Genomic DNA, 24,585 nt, shown 5'->3' on the forward strand with positions numbered 1-24,585 from the left:
AGAGGAAGGAGATGTAAAAATGGAGAGGGTCAGAGAGGAGAGGAAATGCTACCCTGCTAGCTTTGAATACAGGGAAGAGTCTAGGAATGCTGACAATCTCTAGAAGCTGAAGGAGAGAAGGAAGTAAAGACAAGAAAGCAGATTCTCCCTGGAGCCTCCAGAGTGGAACGCAGCCTTATCAACATCTTGATTTTAGCAAGGTAGGACCCATTTTTTACTTTGACCTCCAGAGAACAATTTTCTGTTGGGTGAAGCCTTTAAGTTTGTAGTAGTTTGTTACAGCAGCAAGGAAATGAATATACCTAGTAAGGCTCTAACAGTCCCCAAACTTTATTAACGATATCAAATTGTGGTTTTGTTTTCATACTGTTGATCTATCACAGTGCTACCTATACATCATTTTTAGTTCTACTGAGAGCTCCGTAAATTTTTAGTTTCATCCAAAGACAAATGGACAAGCGTGGATGAGAATGTGGAGACACTGGAACACTTGCACACTGCTGGCTGGAATATAAAATGGTGTAACCACTGTGGAAAACAGTTTGGTGGGTTTGCATTGTTAAAAACGGAGTTGCTCATGACCCAGGAATTGTACTCCTGGGTACACACCCCAAACAACTGAAAACAGGTAGTCAACAAAAACTCCACACAGATGTTTATAGCAGGGCTATTCACAACAGCTAAAAGGCAGAAACAATTCAAATGTTCATCAACTGATGAGTGGAAAAACAAAATGTGGTCTATTCACCAATGGAATATTATTCAGTCACAGGAAAAAGTGAAGTACCAGGACTTGCCACAGGGTGGGTGGACCTTAAAAACGTGCTAAGTGAAAGAAGACACTTACCAAAGCCCACATATTATTCGATTCCATTTATAGGAAATATCCAGAATCAGCAAATTCATGAAGACAGAAAGCAGATCGATGGTTGCCAGGCAATGGAAGGAGAGGAGATGGGGTGACTTTTTAAGAGGCAGATTTCCTTTGGATCAAAGAAAATATTCAGAGACTGACATAGTGGTGAGGGTTACACAACCTTGTGAGCAAACTGAGTGTCTTTAATGGTAAGTTTTATGCTACATATATTTTACTACAATATTTTTTTCACAAAGAGACAAAGGGAACTAAATAAAATTTAAATCCAAGTGGAATAAGCTTCCGGATCCATGCCCCGCTGATTTCTAACTTCTAGTTCTTCAGTCCAGAGCCTTCCAGTTAAAACTATTTCATTTGAGGGTAACTAATTATTTGGATACTTGCTACACATTTCCAAATAACATGCTTATTGTGTACTGCACCTATTGATTTATACATTTTGATATCATCTATTGACTTCCAACTAGAGTGGATGAGTATTTAGCTCTGTTTTCAGTAATTGTATATTTAATATCCAAGGGGTCTTTCTCATTCTCTGATTTTGTGTTTTTACAGTACACTGTTCTTCCTAATCAAGGCAATATCTTTCTTCTCTCTCTGAGAATGTATACTATAACTATTTTACATTCTATTCTGCCCCCTGCTTTGCCATTTTCATTCAAGTTCTTTCTTCCTATTTATTTGTTTTCTTCTCTGTCCTTTATATTGAAGACTTTCTTCAAATGTCTGTGATCCTGAACTGACTAATCACGTTTAGGAGTGAGGCACTAAAAAGTCGGCTGGCAGTTGATATCATTGCAGAGTAGAAGGCCACATGAAACTTATTAGGGAAACTCATCTGTTAAAGTCTTTTCTCTGGGAACACTTGGTTTCTGCTGGGAAAAATTCTTTCAGTTCCAACCTGGTTTCTATCCCTGTATGTGGAAGGAGTCGGGCAATGTATCTATTTGCTGAGCCTCCAGTGTTCCACCATGAATTATTTCCTTTGCCCTCCACTGTGCACCTTTTTTGGTTCAGTTTCTCCAAATAATGAACTGCTGGCCTCCTGTAGTCATCTAGCCGCTCCCAGGCCAGAGCAGGGCCAGGAGTTTAACAGGCTTTCCCCCTGTCCCTAACTCCAGCCTAGGGCTCTATCCCCACCTTCCCTTCCCCAGCCCCTGGTGCCTCTCAGCCTTCCCCTTCCCGGACGTCTGCCAGGCAACGGAGTGTCTTTCTCAGTGACAGTGACGTTCCCTCTGCTAGAACTTAGTCACCACTTCACTGTTCCGTTTATCCTCTGCTTCAGCAATTTGCTGGCTTTTTTCTGGCGGGGCGGGGGTGGGGGGTCACATTTTCATTCTTTTACTTTAGTGGAGTTTCTCTAGCGAGGTAAGATAACTTTATACATTTAATTCACCATTTTAGCTGGAAATCAGATGTGTTTGCTTCAGGTGGGATATATAGCACTTTTACTTATCCTGTCTTATGCATTCCTCACAAAAATTCTGTAAAGGTGGGTCATGTGATTGTCAGTAATTCTGTAGCTAAGCAAATGGAAATTCAGAAAGGAAATTAACTTGCCCAATACCACATGGCTGTGACAAACCAGGATTTGAATGCAAGCCTTTTAACTCTGCAAGTCTTTAACTCTTTAACTCAAGTCTTAGTAATAATAATACAAAGAAAGGCTAATTTTCTATGTGTGGTAGGCAGAATAATGGCTTTCAAAGATGCTCATGTCCTAATCCCTGGAAGGTGTGAATATGTTATGATACATGGAGAAGAATTAGATTGCAGATGGAATTAAGTTTGATAATCATATAATCATCTAGGAAGATTATTTCAGGTTATTTGGGTGGGCCCAATGTACTCACAGGATTCCTTAAAAGTGGAAGAGGAGGATACAAAAGGGGAGAGTGTCAAATAGAGACCTGACAGCGAAAGAAAGACAGAGAGATCATTGTTTTTGGCTTTGAAGACAGAGGAAGGGGGCCCACAAGCCAAGAAATGTGAATGTCCTTTAGAAGCTAGAAAAATTCCCTCCACCCAGAGTCTCCGGAAAAGAGCACAGTCTCAACAGCAATTTAGGTTTAACCCAGTGGACCTGTGTCAAATATTTGTCCTACAAAACCGTATGATAATAAATTTTATTGTTTATACTTTTAAGTTTCTGGTAATTTGTTATAGCTACAATAATAAATTAATATACTATATTCCAGGATTTGTTTAGCTGCTTTTACATATATTAGTTTATTTAATCCTTACAAAGATGCCATGTGGTATGTATAATTATCCCATTTTTTTTCCAATTATTTTTCTGATGAGCAGACTGAAGCATGTAAAGAATTAAAAAACATGTCCCCCAAACTTGAATAGACTCTGTACAAAAGATTAAAGTGTTAGTGGCATATAAAAAGTTCCTCAGCATCACTGCTCATGGGGAAGTGCACATTAAAATAATAATGCGTTACCCACATATCTATGCATTTGAGTGGTTAAAGATAATATTAAGTGTTGATAAGGTTATTGAGCAACTGCTGCTCTCATATTGGTATGGGGTGCAGTATGATAAAAATCACTATGAAAACATCTTCACAATTTAAGGTAAGCCTATATTTAGTGACACCCAGCATTCTCACTCATAGGAACTTGCTGAAGAGAAATAAAAACATATGTCTACACAAATACTTATACACAAAAGTTCCTAGCAGGTTTTTTCACAATAGCCTAAATTGGAAATAACTCATAAGTCCATTAATAGATGAATGAACAAATTCTAGTATATCTATATAATGGAATACATCTAGAAAATGAAAAGGAATAGTGAAATGTGCAAAAAAAAGCATGAATCTCAAAACCATGCCAAGTGAAATAAGTTAGATATAAGAGTACATACTATATGATTCCATTTACATAAAACTCTAGAAGAGACAAATCTAATCTATAGTGATAGAAAGTAGATCACGGATTGCTTGGATTAGAGGTTTCAGGTTAGCTGAAAAGTAGTACAAGGAAGCATTTTAGGGTGATGGAAATGCTCTTTATCTTGATAGTATTGGTAGTTATACAGGTATATAAATTTGACAAAATTTATAGAAATTCACGCTTAAAGTGAATACATGTCACTGCATATGAATTATATCTTAATAAATTTGATTTTTTTTTAACATACAAAGTCACATAGCTAAAATCGTAAGGCTTGGATTTGAACCCAGGCAGTTCAACTGTAGAGGCTATGTTCTCACCACTAGAAAGTACTGTCCATCAGTGCTATTTGGGTACTGTAACAGCACAAATAATTGTCCCCTATCATGTGGGTTAAAATTCCTTGACACTCCTCCCACTAGGAGGTGGAGTCTAATTCCCCTTCCGCCTATGATTTTGGGCTGGCCTGTGAGCACCTTGACCAATATAGTAAAGCAGAAATGGCATTACTCCAATTCTGGGATATTCTTTGAGAGGCTGGCAACTTCTCCATTGGTCTCTTGGAGTCCTGGGATGCCAAAAGGCTCAAGTACACTGCTTGAGAGACCACAAGAAGAAGCCCTGAGACTTCAGAGAGGGGAAGAGGAATTCAACAGAGCCCAGCTTCCTGCCATTTTCCAGAAGACACCAAAATGAGAGTGAAAATGCCTTAGACCCTCCAGACCAGACAACCCCTGCTCGAATATTATTGAATGACCCCACATGACACCATATGGTATAGTAGAATTGCCCAGCTGAGCTCTCCCTGCATTCCTGACTCATAAAATCATGAGGTTTGATGTAGAAGCTGAAAGTTAAACACAGTTTTGGAGTAGTCTGTTGTGCAGCACTTTACTGGAAAACTGATCAAAGGGATTGTTCCCATTTCTGTCGCTGCAGAGGTTTTTCTGTGCTTCATGGAAACTTCTCTTTCCAGGATTCCAGATGTGATTCTATAATTGTCCCACTCATGGGCTTAAAATGAACATTCGGGTGAAAGAATTACGAGGCCCATCATCACTTGTTACAGCAAGTTTATAAATAAAGAGAAATGTGAAATTAGAACCACCAGGATCCTCTCCTCATCTTTCACAGCTGGGCCGCTGGAGGTACTTCATTGTATTCACGATGAGGTGTAGGTGATCCATGGGCTTCCCATGTGGTGCAGTGGTAAAGAATATGCCTGCCACTTCAGGAGACATGGGCTCAATCCCTGGGCCGGGAAGATCCCCTGGAGAAGGAAATGGCAACCCATTCCAGTATTTCTGCTTGGAGAATCCCATGGACAGAGGAGCCTGGCAGGGCTGCTGTTTGTGGAGTCATAAATAGTCAGATACAACTTGGCAATTAAACAACAATAGGTGATCCATAGCACTCCAAAATTAAACAACCTCAAGATTTTGCTCAATAACTAGATATTTACATAATTCTTCTAAGAAAGGTAACCTTTTCTGGGACACTGCGTCCTCTACTGGATACAGAGACTCCATTGAATGCAGCAGAATGAAGATTATTTTCTGAAATATTAGGCAACATGTGGCTTCAGCATCTGTGTTAATGTAGTCTGATAAATATAAAGCACTGAGGCGTCCCTCTGTGCTGTCCCTCTGTCCAGCTGTCCCTAGGCTCCAATCGCTTACTACTCAAGAAAAGTCAATGTACAGAAAAGAACTATGCCCAAACTGGCAGAGAAACCCTTGATGATACTGCAGACTCCAGAATCAGCAGGACTATCCTAATGCCATTCAGCTAAAAATGCTTCTACTTCTTTTAATTTCTGAGCACATTCTCATAGAATCAAAGTTCTACATGTGTTTGTTTGGTCTTATGTGTGTGTGTGTCTTCACAACATTTCAGAGTCTTATCTATAGTCTGAAAAAAACAATCTTGAATGCTAATGCTTAAATGATCTGCCAATACTATTAGTAATGCCAGGTCACATCTCCCACCTCTGGCATAAAAGCCCCTAAGAGCCGCTAACTGAAAGCTATTCGTATTTACCTGAAATAAATATTCATATTTAACTGAAAGCTATTCATATTTAAGCTGGATTTAGAAAAGGCGGAGGAACCAGAGATCAAATTGCCAACATCCGTTGGATCATCGAAAAAGCAAGAGAGTTCCAGAAAATCATCTACTTCTGCTATACTGACTAAACCAAAGACTTTGACTGTGTGAATCACAACAAATTGTGGAAATGTTTAAGGAGATGGGAATACCAGACCACCTTACCTGCCTCCTAAGAAATCTGTATGCAAGTCAAGAAGCAACAGTTAGAACTGGACATGGAACTGCAGACTGGTTCCAAATTGGGAAAGGAGTATGTCAAGGCTGCATATTGTCACCCTGCTTATTTGACTTATGTGCAGAGTTCAATTCAGTTCAGTCGCTCAGTCGTGTCCGACTCTTTGCAACCCCATGAATAGCAGCACACCGGGCCTCCCTGTCCATCACCAACTCCCGGATCATGAGAAATGTTGGACTAGATGAAGCACAAGCTGGAATCAAGATTGTTGGGAGAAATATCAATAACCTCAGATATGCAGATGACCCTTATGTCAGAAAGAGAAGAAAAACTAAAGACCCTCTTGATGAAAGTGAAAGAGGAGAGTGAAAAATTGGCCTAAAACTCAACATTCGGAAAACTAAGATCATGGCATCTTGTCCCATCACTTCATGGCAAATAGATGGGGAAACAGTGACAGACTTTATTTTGTTGCGCTCCAAAACCACTGCAGATGGTGACTACAGCCATGAAATTAAAAGACACTTGCTCCTTGGAAGAAAAAGTTATGACCAAACTAGACAGCATATTAAAAAGCAGAGACATTACTTTACCAACAAACGTCCGTCTAGTCAAGGCTATGGTTTTTCCAGTGGTCATCGTATGGATGTGAGAGTAGGACTATAAAGAAAGCTGAACACTGAAGAATTGATGCTTTTGAACTGTGGTGTTGGAAAAGACTCTTGAGAGTCCCTTGGACTGCAAGGAGGTCCAACCAGTCCATCCTAAAGGAAATAAGTCCTGAATATTCGTTGGAAGGACGGATGCTGTAGCTGAAACTCCAATCCTTTGGCCACCTGATGGGAAGAACTGACTCATTGGAAAAGACCCTGATGCTGGGAGGGATTGGGGACAGGAGGAGAAGGGAACGACAGAGGATGAGATGGTTGGATGGCATCACCGACTCAGTGAACATGAGTTTGAGTAAACTCCAGGAATTGGTGATGAACGGGGAGGCCTGGCGTGCTGCAGTCCATGAGATCACAAAGAGCAGGACTCGACTGAGCGACTAAACTGACTGATTCATACTTATTACAGCTGAAAAATTCTGACATGATCTTCAGTGCCAACCTCTTTTACCTGTTGTCTTTCCCTTCACTGCTTTCCAGTCACAGCGTCCCTGCTGATATAGGCACATCCTGCTTTCTGAATTTCATCACTCAAATGGTAGAAAGTTTATGATAGCTAATGACTTTGAGCGTCTTTTATTTGTCATAGCACTTAAGGTCTCCCCTTCTGGAAATTACCTGTTGATGGCATTTGCCTAGTTTTTCCACGATGATTATTCCACTTGCTGATTTTTGCAAAAGCTCCCTTCTAGTGCTGGATATAGTTGCTCGATTCGTGTTAGACAATGAAAATCTTTTCTCCCAAACTATTATCTGTCTGTTAACTTTATCAATGTTATATCTTGTTGAACAGCAATTTTTACCTTGACAGAATTGAATTCAGTTTTTTCCTTTATGATTTATGCTTTTGATTTTTTTTAGGAAGTCATTTATCACTACCAATGGATAGGTAATAAGGCTTTTTGTTTTTCCCTTCCTATACTTAACAGCTCTTTTCCCCCGTCTCTTATTGCTTGAAAAAAACTTCCAATTTATGTTACATAGTAGCAATGATAGTATTTTTTTCTTGTTCCCAATTAGAAAGGAACTGCATCTTCAGTTTTTCCATAAGTATAGTTTTTGTTGTGAGTTTTCAGTTAAAGTGAGTCCCTGCAGTTCCTTGTTTCCTGATAGACTTATAAATAGATATTGACTTATTTATGTTTTCTCAAATAATTTTTCTACATCAATTGAGATTAATAATATTTTAATAAATAAAAATATTTTATGCTAGTCTACTCATTGGTGAATTATGTTGACAAACTTTTCTCCTGTTAAACCATCCCTTCATTCCAGGGTTAAAAGGGATAATTAATTTTTTACATAGTTTGGCATTTTTGATCATAAGTGAAACAGACCTATCATTTCCTATTGTGTATTTTTTGTTTTATTCCTATCTCCTTATGAAGTCATTACACTGGCCTCACATAATAACCTGGGCAATTCATTTCCTACGTTCTTTAAGTACTGTTATAAAACAGAAATTGATCCTTCCTTGAAATGTTAGTAATGCTAATGTAAAAAACCATCTGTACTTGAGATCTGAGGGGATGGTTTGCATTTTAGACACCCTTTCAGCTAGCAATAATTGATATTTAAGTACTCTTGGTATTTAACTGGTGTATCTAAGCTATCTATATCATTTTGTGTCAGTTTTGACATCTTGTAATTTCTTGGTGTTTGTCTGTTATACATAGGTTTTCAAATGCTATAATCTTTTATTATTTTTTAAAATCTTTCTTGAGACTGGCCTTATTTCTTCTTAATTTTGATTCTTATTTACATTCTCTTTTATCTTTTACTAAGTTAACATGTTACTGAAGTGTAACATACATACAATAAATCATAGAGTGCTCGCTTTGGCAGCACATATACTAAAAATTGGAATGATACAGAGAAGATTAGCATGGCCCCTGCGCAAGGATGACATGCAAATTCGTGAAGTATTCCATATTTTTAGACATACAGATGGCTGACAAACTCATGAAAAGATGCTCAACATCACTCATTATCAGAGAAATGCAAATCAAAACCACAATGAGGTACCATTTCACACCAGTCAGAATGGCTGCTATCCAAAAGTCTACATGCAATAAATGCTGGAGAGGGTGTGGAGAAAAGGGAACCCTCTTACACTGTTGGTGGGAACGAAAACTAGTACAACCACTATGGAGAACAGTGTGGAGATTCCTTAAAAAAACTGGAAATAGAACTGCCTTATGACCCAGCAATCCCACTGCTGGGCATACATACCGAGGAAACCAGAATTGAAAGAGACGTGTGTACCCCAATGTTCATTGCAGCACTGTTTATAATAGCCAGGACATGGAAGCAACCTAGATGTCCATCAGCAGATGAATGGATAAGAAAGCTGTGGTACATATACACAATGGAGTATTATTCAGCCATTAAAAAGAAAACATTTGAATCAGTTCTAATGAGGTAGATGAAACTGGAGCCTATTATACAGAGTGAAGTAAGCCAGAAAGAAAAACACCAATACAGTATACTAACACATATATATGGAATTTAGAAAGATGGTAATGATAACCCTGTATGCAAGATAGCATAAGAGACACAGATGTATAGAACAGTCTTTGGACTCTGTGGGAGAGGGAGAGGGTGGGATGATTTGGGAGAATGGTATTGAAATATGTATAATATCATATATGAAATGAATCGCCAGTCCAGGTTCGATGCAGGATACAGGATGCCTGGGGCTGGTGCACTGGGATGACCCTGAGGAATGGTACGGGGAGGGAAGTGGGAGGGGGGTTCAGGATGGGGAACACTTGTACACCTGTGGTGGATTCATGTTGATGTATGGCAAAACCAATAGAATATTGTAAAGTAATTAGCCTCCAATTAAAATAAATAAATTTATATTTTTTAAAAAATCACAGATGTATAGGTCTATGAATTTTTGTGAAGTATATATCTGGGAAAAGAAATTATGGATCAAGCAAATATACACAGAAATACATGTACAAAAAATATTATAGTAATATAATTTGTAATTGCCAAAAGTGAAAATAACTTAAATGTTCATCAGTGATAGACTAGATAAAGAAACATTGGTATATTTATATCATGGAATACTATGCATCAATAAAAACATAATCTGCTACCACACACAAGAACATGGGAAAAATGCACAAACATAACTTTGGCAAAAGAAATGACACAAAAAGTGGGGGTATACGGTATGACATTGGGCTTCCCAGGTGGTTCTAGTGGTAAAGAACCCACCTGCCAGTGCAGGAGACATAAGAGGCACGGGTTCAATCCCCGGATCGGGAGGATCCCTTGCAAAAGGGAATGGCAACCCACTTCAGTATTCTTTCCTGGAGAATACCATGGACAAAGGAGCCTGGAGGGCTACAGTCTGTGGGGTCACAAAGAATCAGACGTGACTGAAGCAACTTAGCACACACACACATACTGTATAACATCTTTTATATAAAATTCAAAATAGGAAAAACTAAATTATCCTTATGGGGGTCAGAACAGTGGTTAAGTTTGGGGGGTCAGGGACTGGGAGCAGCTTCAGGGAGGGTTCTGAGGTGCTGATATTGTTCTATATATTGATCTGGGTAGTAGTCACAGACGTGTTCACTTTGTAAAAATTCTGTGAACTATATGCACTTTTCTCTGTGTCAGTTCAGTCGCTCAGTCGTGTCTGACTCTTTGTGGCCCCATGAATCGCAGCACGCCAGGCCTCCCTGTCCATCACCATCTCCTAGAGTTCACTCAGACTCACGTTCATCGACTCAGTGATGCCATCTAGCCATCTCATCCTCTGTCATCCCCTTCTCCTCCTGCCCCCAATCCCTCCCAGCATCAGAGTCTTTTCCAGTGAGTCAACTCTTCCCATGAGGTAGCCAAAGTACTGGAGTTTCAGCTTTAGCATCATGCCTTCCAAAGAAATCCCAGGGCTGATCTCCTTCAGAATGGACTGGTTGGATCTCCTTGCAGTCCAAGGGACTCTCAAGAGTCTTCTCCAAGACCACAGTTCAAAAGCATCAATTCTTCAGGGTTCAGCTTTCTTTATAGTCCTACTCTCACATCCATACGATGACCACTGGAAAAACCATAGCCTTGACTAGACGGACCTCAGTCAGCAAAGTAATGTCTCTGCTTTTGAATATGCTATCTAGGTTGGTCCTAATTTTCCTTCCAAGGAGTAAGCGTCTTTTAATTTCATGGCTGCAGTCACCATCTGCAGTGATTTTGGAGCCCCAAAAAATAAAGTCTGACACTGTTTCCACTGTTTCCCCATCTATTTCCCATGAAGTGATGGGACCGGATGCCATGATCTTCGTTTTCTGAATGTTGAGCTTTAAGCCAACTTTTTCGCTTTCCTCTTCACTTTCATCAAGAGGCTTTTTAGTTCCTCTTCACTTTCTGCCATAAGGGTGGTGTCATCTGCATATCTGAGGTTATTGATATTTCTCCCAGCAATCTTGATTCCAGCTTGTGTTTCTTCCAGTCCAGCGTTTCTCATGATGTACTCTGCATAGAAGTTAAATAAGCAGGGTAACAATATACAGCCTTGACGTACTCCTTTTCCTATTTGGAACCAGTCTGTTGTTCCATGTCCAGTTCTAACTGTTGCTTCCTGACCTGCATATAGGTTTCTCAAGAGGCAGGTCAGGTGGCCTGTATTCCCATCTCTTTCAGAATTTTCCACAGTTTATTGTGCTCCACACAGTCAAAGGCTTTGGCATAGTCAATAAAGCAGAAATAGATGTTTTCTGGAACTCTCTTGCTTTTTCCATGATCCAGAGGATGTTGGCAATTTGATCTCTGGTTCCTCTGCCTTTTCTAAGACCAGCTTGAACATCAGGGAGTTCATGGTTCACGTATTGCTGAAGCCTGCCTTGGAGAATTTTGAGCATTACTTTACTAGCGAGTTTGATGACTGCAATTGTGCAGTAGTTTGAGCATTCTTTGGCATTGCCTTTCTTTGGGATTGGAATGAAAACTGACCTTTTCCAGTCCTCTGGCCACTGCTGAGTTTTCCAAATTTGCTGGCATATTGAGTGTGCAGCACTTTCACAGCATCATCTTTCAGGATTTGAAATAGCTCCACTGGAATTCCACTAGCTTTGTTCGAAGTGATGCTTTCTAAGGCCCACTTGACTTCACATTCCAAGATGTCTGGCTCTAGATTAGTGATCACATCATCATCATTATCTGGGTCGTGACTCCATAAAAAGAGTGCTTGCTAGAATTTAATGTGAGTATATAAGTAAAAAATTTGTCATGGCGGCAACTCTAAACATAACTTTATCTAGAAGAAAGCAAAAGTTTTATAATTAAGCTAACTTTTTTTATAAACCACCCTTAAATGAATAATTAGTTAAGAATAGTTAAAGGAAAAATAGAAAGTTCTTGTCTTTGCTTTTTAAGAAAATGCTTTTGAAGCACTCTTTTTATTGGAGTGTAATTGCAATGTTGTGTTAGTCTCTGCCGTACAGCAGGGTGAATCAGCTATATATATGCATTGTCCCCTCCCTCTAACCCCTCCCACCCCTAATCCTTTCCACCCATTTGGTCATCACGGGGGCTTCCTAGGTGGCTCAGAGGTAAAGAATCCACCTGCCAATGCAGGAGGTGCAGGAGGTGTAGTTTCCATCCCTGGGTCAGGAAGATCCCTGGAGGACGAAATGGCAAACCACTCCAGTAACCTTGCCTGGAAAATCATACGGACAGAGGAGCCTGACGAGCTACAGTCCATAGGGTCGCAAAGAGCTGGATGCAACTGAGCATGCAGGCCATCCGAGGGCACCAGGCCGGGCCCCCTATGCTACACAGCAGGTTCCCACTAGCCGCTTTACACATGACAGTATGCGCTATGTCAGTGCTATCTCCCAGTTAGTCCCACCTCTCTCTCTTCCCCACCAGCGTCCTTGGGTCCATTTTCCACATCTGCATTTTTACTCTTGACCTGCAAATAGATTTGCCTGTACCACTTTTCTAGAGATTTCACAGAAAACAAGTAATTTTAATCTCTATTGAGCCTTTTAGGGCAAATTTAAGATGTGTTATTAGAATGAATCTCAGGTCTTTCAAGGGGGGTTCCCTAGTGGCTGAGTTGGTAAAGAATCCATCCGCAATGCAGGAGACCTAGGTTCCATCCCTAGGTTGGGAAGATGCCCTGGAGAAGGGAATGGCTACCCACTCAGGAGAGCTCAACAAAGAAGGCTGAATAACTGTAAACTTGGTGAAATCTAATTATATTTCTGTTTTGCTAAATAAATTATTTGCTCCCCTCCCCCAGAAATAAAGACATTGACAGGTACAAAACTAATATGTGCAAACAAAAGTAGTGGTAATATTAAAATTAGGCAAAGAGGAAAGTAAGGTTAAAAGTACTGATAAATGTAACACAATGATGCAGGTACAGATGAATATGATGTGATTATTAAAAAGCACAATATTTATGAGGTTATAATAGCTATATGCTTTCTTCACCTGAAAAATAAGAGCTTGATACACAGAGCAAACCTCCTAGAATGTACTTATAATGCAATCAGAGAGGGAGAAGTCAGTTCACTTCTTTCAGAATCAGAGAATCTGATACTTAGACATAAAGAAAATGAGAGATTGAGTAGTATATCAACAAATTCAATTTAATAAATCTTTAGAATAGTTTTGGAAACCTCTAGTGGAAAATATATAGTCTTCATATACCATCAGATATTTGTAGAAATCATTAATATACATGTCCCAAAAGAAAACAGTACAAATTAAGATTATTAATAACCTAATAAAATTTAGGATAAATAATAAAAATATTGACCCAAAGTAGAAAATATTAACTACTTGGAAAGTAAAAATACATACCTCTAAATAGCCATTAGATCAAGGAGATCTCAAAACTAATATGATAAACTCTACAAAAAGCAATGGAAAAGGAAAACACTTCATACATGAACTTACCGTACACAGAGATGTCCTCAGAGTTAAAAAACGATAATACATGGTCATAATGCCTTTATTATTTTAAATAAGAAAGATAAAAAAGAAGAAATTTTCTGCCTGTGCCTGTATAGGAATTTTTTTTTTTTTGCAATATAAGAAAAGAGAATGTATAGAGATAAAAACTGAACCTAACAAAATGAGAAAATTTAGTAGAATGCTTAATGAATCCAAATGCTGGTATTTCAAAAGAACCAATAAAATACATAACCTACTACAAACTTGATTAAGAAAATAAGAGAAAGCAAAAATATGGAAAACTGGGGATGGAAAGAGACAAATTACAATGTAAAAGAGTTTTTTTAAATGTATAAGACAATTATATGAAACTCAGTGGCAAGAAATTTGCAAATCTAGAGGACATGGATAATTTCTCAGATAAATATAAATGGCCAAAATTAACTCAAGAAGAAGACATGAAAATTTTTGAATAGACCAATTACCAGAGAAGACAATGGAAAGGTCAAAAGATTTTCCGCTGAAAATGTTACCTACTGGTTTCATAGCTGAAGTCTATCTAACCTTTAAAGAACACCTGGTTCCTATGTAATTTAAATGATTCTAAGCCATAGAAAAAAATACAGAAGTTCCTGATTCATTCTACAAAGCCTCAACAACTTTTATACCAAAACTTTGTGAATAAAAAATAAATGACTGTAATCTCACTTATGTGTACAATTGCAAAAAAAAAAAAATTTTTTTTAAAGCAAATAGAATCTAGCTGGATAACTAAAGAATAAAACAACATGAATAGGATTTATTCAAGGAATGTACATAGGAAGTCTATCAGAGTAATTTGTTGGAGCAAAAAGGGAAAATTTTGATCATATCAAAGATGCTAAAAAGGCATTTAATAAATTCAATAATCATTCTTATAGCACTCCAGGGGTGGGGGAGGGAGATGTGGAATTTTCAGAAGGCCTGAATGAGGAGCTCAGAAGATATGCCCTCCAAAGCAATGATAAAACTTAACAAAGTTGTCAAAAACAGTCATTTCAAACAAATTTAATACTATTATTAACTCCGAGTTATATCCCTTGTTGTGAAATCTTTTTTGTGTGATGTTGATATAATCACTCTAGCATTCTTCAAATCAGTGTTTTTAGCTTTCCTATTTTTATCCTATTTATATCTTTATATATAATGTGGACTTCCTATAGAAATCTCTATGTCCTTTACATAGAATGCAATTAGTAACATGGTTGGGTTTAAATATATCCTTTTGCTATTTGTTTTCTATCTGTCCCATCTATCCTTTGCTTCTTTTTTCTCCATTTCCTACTTCTTAAAGTTAAAAAAAAATTAGTATTCTATTTTATCAATGAGATTGACTTATTGATTTACCTTTTTTTGTGCGTGGCAGTTGCCCTACATTTCATAGCATATACCTTTCTCTTATTGTCATCTACCTTCAAATGATTTTCTAACACTTCCTACATATTTTGAGGACCTTACAACAGTGTACTCCTACTTCTTCTCCCCTCAAACAAACACATTGTTGTCATATATTTTTAGTTCTGTATGTTACAAACCTCTACATACATGGTTATTTTCTTTAGTCAATTATCTTCTAAAGAGATTTTAAAAGTAAAAAATAAAGTATCTTTGTTTAAACACATACCATGTTCAGTGTTCTTTATCCCTTTGTGTAGATCCAAAGTTCTTCCAGTATCATATTCTTCTATCTGAAGAACTTCTTTCAACATTATTTGTAGCATAAGCCTGCTGGAAATAAACATTCTAAGCTTTTATTCACCTTTTTAAAATCTGTGAAAAAAATCATAATAGAAAATAAAAATTGACAATTAACTTTCGTATTTGAAAGAGATGTTTGTAGTTTATAGAATTCTTGGTTGACACTTTTCTTTTGATACTTTGAAGATGTCGCTTTACTGTGCTCTGGCTCTGATAAAAGTCGGCTGTCTTCCTTATCTTTGCTCTTCTCTCTATATTGTAGTCTCCTCTCCGCCTAGCCCCTGCCTGCCTTTACAATTAATTTTCTACTTATCACTAGTACTTTTCAACAATTTGATTGTGATGTATCCAGATGTGACTTTCTTTGTATTTCATCTGTGGTTCGTTGGGCTTCTTGTGTTTTCAGGTTTATAGTATTTATCAAATTTAGACATTTTCCAGCCATTACGACCTCAAATTTTTTTTTGTCTCCTTCCTCATTCTTGGATTCCAACCACCTATATTTTAGACTGCTTGGAACTGTCTCATTACAGTGGTGTTTTGCTCAAGTTGTCCTCAGATTTTTTCGCTTTATGCATTTTATCTGAACTTATATCTTTTTCCTGTGGTGTCTAAGATACTGATAATTCTATTCAGTGTAAACTTCGGGTATTGCCTGGAGGAAAATAAAGTAGGGAAGGGAGACAGAATCCAGGTGGATATTTTAAATATGGACATCAGGGAAAACCTTACTGATAAAGTGAAATTTGAGTAAAGTCCTAAAGATAGTGAGGTCAGGAGATTCAAGTCTTCATTATCCTCCAAAACTTTTTCTATTATACCTTTTGCACCTTTTCCTATTTAACCTATTCTTTTCTTCTAATAGAGTAAGGATAGTTTTCCATTATCTTCTGTATGTTCCTTCTTGTCTCAGAGTCTATTTATTTATTTTTTTTACATTTGTCTCTCTCCTGTCTTTTCTCATTGATTTTTGCTGAGTCTCTTGAGGCTTCTGAGGCTATAATGTTTTATTTTACTCTTTCATCTTTCCCAAATCTTTGACTACTCACTCTTCGCCTCCTTTCACCACATATTTGAATACTTTTATCTCCTCTTTAGTTTCTTATTTCTAGGGGCCACATTTTTTAATTAATTGTGATCAGGGGGAAACATTCTGCGGTACAAGTTTTCATCTGGTGAATATCATTTACCTGATTTTTGTTTGCTGTGTACTTTTTTTCTATGTGACTGCTTTTTGATTATTACTCAACTTTGAATGAGACCAGTTCCTTGTGGATCAATTATTTATGAAAGATTGTGCAGGAAGGGTTCATGAACTGAGTAGAGACAGAAGGCACCTTGGGCTTAGGGCTTTCTCACACTCTCCCACCACGTACATCTGCACTGCATGTTCTCAGTCTAATGTTCTGGTGCCACTTTTGGGGTAAGTAATAAGTTCACTTGCCTCTAGCATGCAATGTTTCTTTCTTAATGGTGATTTAGTAACTATTATTCCTCATTTTCTGATTTAAGTTTTTATTAAAGATATATTTCTACATTGCATTTGGATTTGGACACAATGTATCATTATATATTCTGTATAGTTTTCAGAGCATGTCACTTAAATGTTTATTAATATATCAACTTAGAAACACAACAAAGCATTCTTCAGAAAACTTGCAATAGACTAGATTACCTGAGACTACTTCCTTATCTGGATTTGCTAAAGAGCATACCTATCTGTGAATGTAAAATGTTCCTCATTATCTTCTTCATCAGCAGCAGCAGCTGAACTGATCGTCACATGTTTGTTCACTCATCTCCCCCATCAATCTGACAGCCTTTCCTTGTAGAAATGGTAGGTCCATTCAGGTTATCATTCAGCTCCTCATCTCCTTTCTCTCTCTGGTGTTAAACCAGGTATGGGATACTCGCACAACCACACCTGTACCCTGCCAAATCTACTAATACAACAAAGTAAAAACTGACTTGGTTCTTAGCATGGCCAGCTACTTTGAAGAAATGCTTTTGCTTTTCAAGTCTGTCAAGCCATGTGCCCATCCTTGGCTGTGTCCTTGTATTTGGTACACAAATTACTATACTTGACAACTATTCATCATAGACTGTTGTTCCCTAGCTTTGCTTCTTCCTTATTTCATATTCTTTTCTGTGGTTGCTATTGTTGTTTTGGTATTGCTGTTGGCATTGTTGGTTTCACAGAGTAGAGTGAAAAAGAAGCTTTGATTCTAGTCTATAACTGGAAGTCTCAAGAGTTTATTTTAATTCAATTCAACTCAATAAATATTTATTGCATGACACAAGAAATAAAGGGCTGTGTTTAATGCCAGAAAGAGTAAAAAGATAGAGGTAGAAAATCATAACAAGTATCTGAAAGAACACAAGTAACGTCATTCTTTGGAACATCAGTATAAAGAGAGGAATCTATGTCTGTCACTATAGTGGCAATGGGAGTGCTATTTCAGCAAAAAAGTCTTTGCAACTTTACCTCAAGTGGAATAGTCCTATTTATGTTCTGGGAACCCTCGGGACTAGTTTAATAATAACAGTCCTTGGCATTATTAATAAATGATGCTGAACCATCCCAATAATTATGGTAACTGATATTCAGTATGTTTTTTGGGCGGTACTTTCAGAATCATGCGGGCCACTTAACAAAATAGAATTTTAGGAAAAAAAGATCAAATTTAGGGTAAAGAGTTCTCTGAAGTGGCTGCTTGCCTAGCTGAAAGTGTGGCTGTGCCCTGCAGACTTAAAGCAATTGTTCTGTGGTAATTAAGCCAAAAAAGACTTTGTGTCGCTTCAGGAGGCCAGGTAAAAAATAAATGGGATCAAGGGCTTTGGGGACCCTGATGATGCTGCAGGCAAGGAAGTGAATTTAAATACAACAAAGCAGGGATGGGAGTTGGTGGCCACTTTTTATTCTCCTTAAATCTGGGGATATTGAAACCAAAAATTAAACTGCAAGATTTCATGAGGTTAAATTTCTTCTCCCTTCTGCCCCAAATCATGACAAAAAGCTTTCACCTCAATGACCCTCAAAGCATTTTCTCATTCTTCTGCCCCCCGCCCCCGCCCCGCCGACCTCCTTGTTCATCCCTTTTTCTCTAACTTTTCTGTATTCCTCAACAATCATATTTTTCTCAACCTCTGAATTCTGGTAAGGAGCCAAACAAACTCTGATCTACTGTTTGTAAGCCAGATCTTATTAGATAAACAATGGACTCTTTTTCTCCTTTTGAATCTTGTAGGATGTCCTACAGATGGACTAGCCTTGGGAGCCCTTGAATTGGAGAGGAATCTGGGATGAAAAAGATTAAGCCCTGCTGGCCTAACATCAGCTCTTGGCTTTCAAAAACATTAGCATATGCCCTTGTCAAATCTGTGAGAGATGGTTTTGGATCAGAAATAACCACATGTAAGTAGATTCCTAGAGAATATATTTGGTTACTTTAGCAATAATAACTAGATGGATCTTACTGGGAGAGACGGGAAAAATAATTCACAATTATGGACCTAAAACTTCTTCATGGAGCAAGGGTTCTCTGAAATGTGGTCCCCAGAAGAGCAGCATCAGCATCACCTGGAAATTTGTTAGAAATGCAAGGTCTCAGGACTCTCTTCAGCTTAATGAATCAGAAATTTTGCAGGTGGACCCGACAATCTGTTTTAACGAGCCATCCAGAGATTCTGATGTATGTTAAAATCTGAGAACCAATGCACCAGGGGAAGAAACAGAAATCATGGAATAGATCAGTATTTTTCAAAGTTTATCTAGCATCAGAGTCAACTGGAGAGCTTATTAAAACAAAGATCAGTAAACCTTACTCTAAGAGTTTCTGATTAAGTAGCGCTGGGTAGAGGGGAAGACGCTTTGCATGTTAACAAGTTCCTGGGTGACATTGATGCCGCCGGTCCAGGGACCACACTTTGAGAACCACTGTTTTAATTTTTGAGAACATTAAAAAAATTATGAATAAATGCAAGACTTCTTTGGCTCCAGGTTAGAAAAGCGTTCTCTGGCCTGAGGAGTTAGGAGTCAGTGGGGGAGGGAAGAAGCGATGACTGCATACATGGCTCAGTGATTTATACAGAGAAAGGCTCTTCAAGATTTGGGCTCTGGGGGAGCAGCGGGGCCTAGGAAGTCAGGGATACAGTTTCATTCACCAAGTTCCCTGCTCTCTGAGTATGAGAGAGGTAAGAATATCATAGAAAGCACCAGCAGTCCAGAAAGGACCAGGAATTTTCAAAGTGGCTTTAAGAACCAAGGCCCAAGGATCAATCATGGTGGTGACAGGTCAGTAGATACCCACCAGAAGAGAAAAGTTTGTAGTGGAGAAGCCTCAACTCAGACCCTGACAACTTAGCACCTCCAGGACCCTCCAGAACTCATTCGTGAACTGAGGAAAAGTAGTGAGATTTCCAAATGGACTTAGATTGTCTTCATCACCATATAGGAACAGGGCCACAGCCATCCCTGAGAAGGTGAAGGGTCGAGGAGAGTACAGCCAAGACAGTATATTTGAAAGGGTCCATAATATCAGCATCTTTCATAGGCTCTCTGAGATACTCCTCTTAACAATAGAGATTTTGAAGTTTCATCCCAATGATACTTAGTCAACAGGGGTAAGGTACAGTGCCTAATGATAAAGCCTTCAAGCTTGGACCTGAAATGACTGCCTTAGTTCCCCTACCCAAGAGACTGGCCTGTTGGAGGCATAAAATAGAAATAGAGTTCTAAAACATAAAATGACTAATTATGAGGAAACAACTGGTAAAACTCACATTGAGGGACCTTCTACCTAACAGCTGGCTCATACATTCAAATTATATACTGCATTTTAGATTATGGAATGGTAGCTACAGTTTCCTAAATTTGAACAAAAATGAACATGTCTTTGTCAATGGATATGGCAGGTATAAATCTCAATCCACAGACTAGAAGAGTGAATTTCATAATTCATCACAAAGAACTTACACAGCATGAATAGAAATTCTTTGCTTTTTCAGTTTTAAACTATTTTAGAACTTTCAAGAGTCCATAATTTATTTCCTTCTCTGGATGGTGAATATGCTGTTCTCAGAGTGCGATGTGCTGGAATGGTCCAGGGCAGGTGTGGAATATCACATAATGTTGATTTCGGTCTTTCCCAGGGTGGTTAAGAGCTAGAGTTTACTGCTGACATCTGAGACAGGAAGAGTGGCTTCTTGCAATCCCTTTCAAAGTGACTGCTCTTTGATTTCTCTCCTCCTGTGATCTTTCTTGCTTCTGAATTTCTATAGTGCTTGCAACCTGAACCTAGGACCCTAACACTTGATTTTATCCCCCCAGTATTTTCCCCCAGTTGTTTCATGTACCAATCACTCATCTCCCAACCCAGATGTAACCTTGTCAGTTCCTGTGTCTTCCATTACTTTTGCATCCTGAATAGCATTGCCCTGTACCAGACCCATGCAAGCACAGAAGGAACATGGAGCAATTTATTCACAGAATGCAGTGAATAAATAAATACATGAGCAGTACTGTCCATTTTTTTTTCCTGTTATGCCAATTAAAACACCAGCTCCTCTCAGAAATATGTCTGTTGGGTTTGAGAGAAGTTGAATAACAAATTATCTACTAGAAATTTAAGAATTCTCCATCCACATATAAGTTGGTATTTGATCATTAAGGGTTGCCTGTATATTCCTTTTAACTCCTTGTTAGAGAATTATCACATTCCTCATTATTTAGGGCTAATAATGATGTGTCTATAAACTTACTCTTTGCTTAACTCGAGTGAGCTGCTGGACTAAGCCGGGCAAGACTGTGAAATAAGCAAAGTCTAGCTCCTCCATCACCCGTTTCTTCTAGCTTCTCATACCCTCCTAGTATCCCATTATCCCCACTCTCCAGCTTCTTCTAAACTACCAATCAAACAACTAATTCTCTGGTAAAAGCTAAAGTGTTACTCTTCTGTAGCAGCAGTCCCCAGCCTTTTTGGCACCAGGGACCAATTTTTGTGGAAGACAATTTGTCCACAGATCAGAGGTGGGGGGATGGATTGGGGATGATTCAAGTGCATTACATTTATTATGTATTTTATATTTATGATTATGACATCAGCTCTAACTCACATCATTAGGCATTAGATCCCAGAGGCTGGGGACCCCTGCTGTATAGGACTACTTGTCTTTCAGTTTAAGAGTCAATAACGGCTACCTTTTAGAATCTAAAGAAATGTATCTCTAATTGCACACTTTCATAAATTGAAAAGCCAGTGGGAGAGAGATTTAGGGGCCAGATTCTTTAGATTGAGAAAGAATCCTATTTTACCTATTCTTGAAGCCAGTGCTAGTCAGATTTATGAAAAGGAGCCCATGAAGCTTAGAACTCAATTTTTTTCATTTAACATAGGTATGGTCATGCTTTGGGGAATGGATGTGGGCTAATGAAACTTACAAATCACTGATTTATAAATCAGAAAGCCATTTATTATCTTGTTTATGCTTGCTTGTTATCAGAATAGTCATGTATTCTGTTTAAGACATAAATATCAAATACGTGATGGAAGGGCCAACAGTTTCTCCTACCAAGCTCGTGGCGGACATTGCTAATTGAGTTATCGTCCTTTCCCTCTTCACACAGGGCCCCAGGCAACCATTGCCATTGCTGTGTGCTGGCATGCAAGCTAAAACTTTTCTGCCATTGCTTTTCTTCTTAATACCAGAACACCTAGGGAGATGTGGAATATAAGACATAAAACAAACTAGTGAATATAACACAAAAGAAACAGACTCACAGATATAGAGAACAAAATAGTCATTACCAGTGGAAAGAGAGAAAGGAGGAAGGGCAAGACAAGAGGAAAAGACTAGACCTCAGAACTACTATGCATAAAATGAATACACCGCAAGGAAATATAGCCAATACTTCATAATAACCATAAATGGAGCATGACCTTTAAAAATGGAATCACTATGTTGTACACCTTAAACTCCTATAATATTGTAAACCAACTATACACCAGTAAAAGTAAATAAAATCAAGATATATGAAAACCTTTTAAAAATACCTAGGAAGTAATCATTTATCAGAATATCATTTTGTAAGAACGGAATCAGAACAAATGACCTATTACCAAAAGAAATACAAATAGGAAATAAAACAACACAAGTGAAAATAAATTAAAACTAAGGAATTATAAAAATAATAGGAAGCCCAGACCAGGAGACGGGCCTGGCTTTCTGTAGTTAATGTCATTAGAACTTAATGTAAATTAACTGGATTCAGAAGCTTAAACAAAGAAAATGAAAGAAGGGAGGAGGGAAGGGAGGAAGGGAGAGAGGAAGTTTTTGGATGGAATGTCACGTGAAAGATGAGTAAGTTGTTAGACAATGTCCTTACTTCTGTGACACACGCAGCAGTGAACTTCATAAGGCTATATCCCTCAGTAAACGCCAAGGGCACAGGCCTCAGGCATAATTCAATCAAGGCTATTTCACAGTGGGTCAAGATAATGTGTTCTAATTTGATACCAAAAAAAGAATCTCGACAACTAAGAAGTGTGGGTGGATAATCCCAAAAGGAATTTGATGGCTTTGCAGAATATTTTCTACATTTGGGAAATTATTGCCAAGCCATTATATAACACAACTTTGCCAACTCACTACCTAGTATCACTTTCTAGTGACTGTAATACCAAAATCTATTATCATCCTTGGGTAAGCCTTGATAAAATATTATTCTTCTCCTCTCTCTTTTTAGGTAATTTTTTTAGTTTGCCAGAAACTTCAGTCATTGCATTCCCTCATAACATTGCTATGTTCTATAATAAGGCATTTCTGAATTAGCTATATTTTAGAAGAATTGCATCTTGCAAACATATGAAACATATTGAGTTGACAATGCTTTACTATTCCATAGTTTCACTTTTCACTTTCATGCACTGGAGAAGGAAATGGCAACCCACTCCAGTGTCCTTGCCTGGAGAATCCCAGGGATGGGGGAGCCTGGTGGGCTGCCGTCTATGGGGTCACACAGACTCGGACATGACTGAAGTGACTTGGCAGCAGCAGCAGCAGCAGTGTAGCATATACAGGTGCAATGTCTTCAGGCATAGCAGTTGTAATTCCAGTCACTTCCCAATCAAGAACAGTTCCTGGTTCATGGAGGTGATCAATAAATTTGCATTGAATAAATAAATATCAAGGGCCCTCTTATTTTTTTCCATATAGTCTATGTTTTGAAGCAGTTTATCTAGTAAACAATTTGCATTTGACTAATAATGAATTTGCATTTTCAGATCAGTATAACTTTGGCTATTAAATCTGATTTTTTGTGCTATTTGATTCTTCCTTGCAGGTGGGACCCGACAATCTGAGTTTTGCTTACAGAAAGTGAACAGCACTTCCCAAACTTGGAACGCTGCCTTCTTTTTGAATCTTCTCTCAACAATATGTGCATGATCCTTACTGCAAACCATAAACTAAACTAAATTCTAAAGGGATTTAAGAGGTAAATGTAGAAGATGAAAAAAAAATTTTTTAACTAAAATAAAATTTAGATGAATAGCATTTATCTTGCCCGCACTTAAGAAAGGAATCTAAACATAAAAACATTAAGAAAAAAAATATAGACTTTATTGTATAGAAGTTATTTTATTGTGTAAAAGTTCTGCACATAAAACAATCTAAACCCAAAAAGCCAGACTATTTTCATTAGTATGTAAAGATTTAATAGCCTTCATTTGTAAAACACTTATATAATCAATGAGAAAAGTGATTTCTCAACAGAAAGATTAGCAAAAGACACTGACACTTTTAAGAATAAAAAGTAAACATATCTATGAAAAACATTTTATAATGGTCAGCACTACAGTAATAAATGGAAATTAAAATGAGATATTCAATCTGACCTGTTACTTTTGTACGTATTTCAAGAATTATAATACTTAATACTGGCAAATGTACAGATTTTCTGGAAAGCATTTTATCAATATGTGCCAAAAAAACTTTAAAGTTTCCAGGCAAACCAGGATAAGGTTGTATGTATAATATTATTTTTTATCATGCTATTTACAATGGCTAAAAACTAGGGGAAAATTTAGATGTCTAAAAAAGAAAAGTATGGTTAATGTAATTAAACCTTGTCATGGAAAAGATTTTTTATGAAATTGTGAAATCATTAAAAAATGCATGTGAAATAATATAGAATG

The 24,585-nt window shown here is 37.8% G+C and overlaps 1 long non-coding RNA gene and 1 other non-coding gene across 2 annotated transcripts; both read left to right on the forward strand.

Moving 5' to 3' along the window:
* LOC121816050 (uncharacterized) lies at window positions 1-24,270 on the forward strand. The gene is made up of 4 exons (XR_006055506.2): window positions 1-200; window positions 881-1,065; window positions 18,640-18,806; window positions 23,733-24,270. It is a non-coding gene; the product is annotated as an uncharacterized LOC121816050 (long non-coding RNA).
* LOC114117399 (U6 spliceosomal RNA) lies at window positions 8,563-8,670 on the forward strand. Its single transcript, XR_003591099.1, has one exon. It is a non-coding gene; the product is annotated as a U6 spliceosomal RNA (small nuclear RNA).
* Window positions 24,271-24,585: the final 315 nt, after the last annotated feature.

Source organism: Ovis aries, chromosome 12 (assembly GCF_016772045.2).
Source record: "Ovis aries strain OAR_USU_Benz2616 breed Rambouillet chromosome 12, ARS-UI_Ramb_v3.0, whole genome shotgun sequence".
Classification (NCBI taxonomy): Eukaryota; Metazoa; Chordata; class Mammalia; order Artiodactyla; family Bovidae; genus Ovis; species Ovis aries.